The 4,708-nt window shown below is 31.9% G+C and overlaps 1 non-coding gene across 1 annotated transcript; it reads right to left on the bottom strand.

Annotated features, from left to right (window-relative positions):
• Positions 1 to 3,574: 3,574 nt before the first annotated feature.
• Positions 3,575 to 3,680, bottom strand: LOC149526779 (small nucleolar RNA R71). Its single transcript, XR_016351661.1, has one exon. It is a non-coding gene; the product is annotated as a small nucleolar RNA R71 (small nucleolar RNA).
• Between the last annotated feature and the right edge of the window lie 1,028 nt (positions 3,681 to 4,708).

The raw sequence follows: 4,708 nt of genomic DNA on the forward strand, positions 1-4,708 counted from the left end.
AGAGAGGGTGCATTAACGATCAAGATAGAACTAGAGGAAGCCTACGATATAATTAAAAGGGATTTCATTCAAGAGGTTCTTGAAGAAATTAGTCTACCTATATCTTGGATTAATATTATTATGTTCATTGTGAGATCACTAACATTCACTATCATTTGGAATGGGAAACAAACTTAAACTTTTAATCTTACCAAAAGAATAAGACAAGGAGATCCTCTATCACCTTATCTTTTTATCTTGTGCTTGGAAAAACTTTCACAATTGATCAATGAAGAAGTAAGACATAGAAGTTGGAAGTCATTAGCAATGACAACCCATGGTCCTCACTTATCACACGTTTGTTTTACAGATGATCTGATGCTATTTGGGGTAGCCTCGGTGAAGCAAGTTCAAGTTATAATGAGAGACCTTGATAAATTTTGCTTAGCTTTGGGTCAAAAAGTTAGTTTAGAGAAATCTAGAATGTTAGTGGCTTCGAATGTTACCTTGTTAAGAGCAAGAATTATGAGTAGCACTCTGATTATTCTATTGACTAAGGACTTTGGGAAATACCTTGGATCCCTAATTTTCCACGATATAGTATCAAGGAACACTTATGCTGAAATTATCACTAAAGTTAAAGCTAGACTTGAACATTAGAGTAATAAACAACTATCAATGGGTAGGTCGAGTGGCATAAGTACAATCTGTAACAAGTTCAATGGTTGTATATATGATGCAAACCTCATTTTTACTAGAAAACATGATACAAGAGATTAAAAGGATGAATAAAAATTTTGTATGGGGACATTTTGGTGGTAACAAAAAGAACCATGGTGTAAGTTGGGAAAAACTTTATTCATCTATAAAGGAAAGAGGATTACAACTCAAAAACTTAAGATTCTTTAACTTAGCATCATTGGCAAAACTTGGGTGGAGGCTATTAATGGACAAAAATCATCTTTGGGTGGACATCTTAAAGAAGAAATACCTAAGAGATGATAGCTTCATGATAGTGTGTGTTAAATCGTTGGATTCTTATGCGTGGTGAAGCATATTGAAAGGGAGAATTATCTTGAGTAAAAGCCTAGGAAAAATTATCAACAATGGCAGTACAACGAGATTCTAGGCTGATTCTTGGCTTGATTGTGGACCTTTGGTTAATCATGCAAGTAGGGACATATCAAACATGGAAGCTAGCCTACCAGTTGTAAGCTTTTGTAGTGAAAATGGATAGTGCGATCTAAAGTACCTTAACTAGTTTCTACCCATGCACATTGTCCTCAAAATTGCAACAGTGCTCATTGACCCCAATAGTGCTAAAGATGAAGCTACCGTATTGACACTTAAACAATGAGGTTTTCATGGTTAACTCAACCTATAAATGCCAACAAATAAGAACTAGTATTAATTCTAATTTCTAGAAAAACTGTTTGGAAATTGCCTTGTACTAAGAAAGCACTCTATTGAAATGAAGGGTCTTGCATAATTCTTTGCCAACTGGGTCTTGGCTTTCAAGAAGAAATATAAGTTCTACAAGTATGTGTCCGACATGTGATATCCATGAGGAAACTATTTTACGAGCGGTTAGAGATTGTAATGTGTAAAGAGCTTGTGGAACCATATAAAGCCTTCATTCATTCAACCAAATTTTTTCTAGATGGAGTTGAAATAGTGGGTGATGTCTCATGCATTGAATACTATCAAGGTTGAAGGTCTATCATGGAATGTCATTTTCATATATTGAGTATGGCTTTTGTGGTATTGACAAAATCTACATTTGTTCAATAAATCTTTTGTTTGGTGATAACTCTATGATATAAAGTTATATGGACTTTATTTTGATAGTAATTTCAAATTAGTTCTTGCGGTAATGCATAAAAATTAGTAGGTTTTATTTAAATTATTTTAAATTAGTTAATTTAGGTAAGTTAATCTAATCTTAGTTAATTTTATACTTAATTTAGTGTTAATGTAATTAAGATAGGTTGTTGTTGATTTTTTAGTGCTTTTGTAGGTATTTAACAAAAAAAGAATTTTAATGGAAGAAGGAAAGCAATTTTGAGGTGTGGATTTTCACTGCATATATTTTGTATTTCAACCATAACTCTCTCTACAAGACTCCAAAAGTTATTATTCTTAGACTATTGGAAAGCTAAGAGAAAAAGCTATACCTTTTGTGTTGACCACTTCACCCAGTTCGGTCCAAAAAATGGTCAAAAATCATATCAAATTTGAAGCACTGCAGTAGTGTTAGAGCAATTATGATTTCTACTAATTAATGGGTCGAGGCCATGGCTCACGTAGTCTAATATGAAAATCCTAGTAGGAATTGACTTTTTTCTTCATCCAAATTGGCCGAACTTCAAAGCTCTATAAAAACAACCTTTTCAGATGACTTTTAAGAAAAAGAAAAAAAAATCAAATTGACAACTAAAAATCAAGCCACAAAGCTATTGAAGCTGAGAAGAATTTGAAGGATTCAAGAAGATTTGGAAGATCAAGACTATAAATTCTTGGGTTATATCATCTTTTTGATATTCTCTTATTTTTCTCAGTTTGATTTTAATGTTTAAACTTAATTTGATGATGATATGTTACTTGATGGGGAACTAATTTATTCATCTAAGATTATGATTGAACTCTATACGTAGTCTGATTTATTTATCTCTCTTTTGCTTATGTTTGATGGACTCAAGTTGTTTATTCTATTTTGTTCTTAATATTTCTGATTTATTGGCCACCAATTAGATTGAATTGGAAACCTAGGTTAAACCTTATCGAATGAGATTTAGGTAGACCTTGAATAGAATAGTGTATGATCAAATACACTTAGTTAATTAGGTGGTTTGATTTGCATATAGGGTAGACATACACTTATAAGCCATACATAACCAGGATTACAGCACGAACTTAATAACTCTTTCTTCAATTTAATTTGTATAGACATATAGTAAGTTAATTGAGAAAGATATTTTTATAAGAAACTCGACAGAGACTTGTAAATAATTTAGGACTCAAAGTTAGTGACTTAATCCATTAAGCTAAGTTAAGAGCGAGAGAGACAATAATCAAATGAAGTATTGAGGGATATCACAATCTTTAAGTCTAGTAATCACTCGAATTTAGTAAAGTAAATTTGCTAATTAATTTTAGATTAGTTTTATTTTTAGTTTATTAGTTTTAATTTTAATTTTAATTGTTTGGAAAAGATTAAAGTGTGCCAATTTTAGTGCTCAACATTAAGAATTAAAACAATTATCTATGGGAATGCTGCACTAATTTATCACTATATTACTTATTAACGATACGTGCACCTATATGACAAATCAACAACAAGTTTTTGGCGTCATCGTCGGGGAGTTGATTTTTAGTTTTTTTTTGTTAATATTAATACTATGCATTCTTAATTTTAATCCAGACTTTTATTTTCTCTAATTCTTCAGGTACTTTTGGTTGTTGTAACTTTTTCCTTTTTCATTGAGAGATAAAGCAAATAGTTAGTTAAATTTTCTTCTTACTGGTTACAATAACATTTGGGATGATTTGGCTTAGAAATTCTTCCCAAAATTTTTCCCAGTTGCCAAGACAACAAAGATGCAGAATAATATCACTTCTTTCATGCAATTTAATTCTGAATTACTATATGAGGCTTGGGAGAGGCACAAGGATTTTATAAGAAGGTGTCCTTACCATGGATTACCTAAGTGGCTGCAAGTTCAGACTTTCTATAATGGTTCGCTGGTACCTTTTAGAATTAGTATTGATGCTGCAATCGGAGGTGCACTTATGAGTAAATCCATTGATGAGGCTTATGAATTGCTTGAAGAGATGGCTTACAATAACTATCAATGGCCATTTGAAAGATTGGGTACAAGAAAAATTGCTAGAATCCATGAATTAGAGGTGATGAATATTTTATTTATACAATTGGATCCTCTCACAAAGAAAATAGATAAATTGAGTGTTAATGCTATTCAGAACCCCTTTGTGACATGTGAATTTTATGGAGAAGGACATTCCAATGACAATTGTCTCATCTATTCTGAATCTTGTCAATTTGTTGAAAATAGGCAACAAAATAATCCTTATTCTAACACTTATAATCTTGGTTGGAGGAATCATCACAAGTTCTCATGGAGCAACAACCAACGGTTTTCATCGGCATCTAAGTCAAACTTTCCTCTTGGATTTCCATCTAGAGCCCCCATGCCAAAGAAAAAGCCTTCAATGGATGAGATGTTCATGCAATACATGGCAAAGACTGATGCATTCACTCAAAGTCAAACAGCATCAATAAGAAATCTTGAGACCCAAGCGGGCCAACTTGCTATTGCTCTAAACAACAGACCTCATGGTACCTTACCAAGTGATACTGAGCCCAATCCGAGAAGAGAAAGTACGGAACATTTTACGGCAATCAATCTTCGCAATAGGAGAAAGGTAAGAAATATAGCTTTAAATTTTGAAACTTCAATTTAATTTGATAAGAAAGAAATTGAAAAAAGTGCTAAAAAAGAAATTATGGTTGAACAATCTACTAAAAATTCAAAAGAAAAAAAAACATAATTAAAATATGCTCTTACACCTCCACCACTTTTTCTTCAAAGATTTTAGAACGAAAAACTTGACAAACAATTTCAGAGATTTATTAATGTGTTTAAAAGGTTACATATTAATATTTTTTTTACTAAAGCTCTAGAACAAATGCCAAGATATGTTAAATTTT

The sequence above is a fragment of the Theobroma umbraticum genome, unplaced genomic scaffold, assembly GCF_002168275.2.
Source record: "Theobroma umbraticum cultivar Fairchild unplaced genomic scaffold, ASM216827v3 scaffold_146.0, whole genome shotgun sequence".
NCBI classification, from domain to species: domain Eukaryota; kingdom Viridiplantae; phylum Streptophyta; class Magnoliopsida; order Malvales; family Malvaceae; genus Theobroma; species Theobroma umbraticum.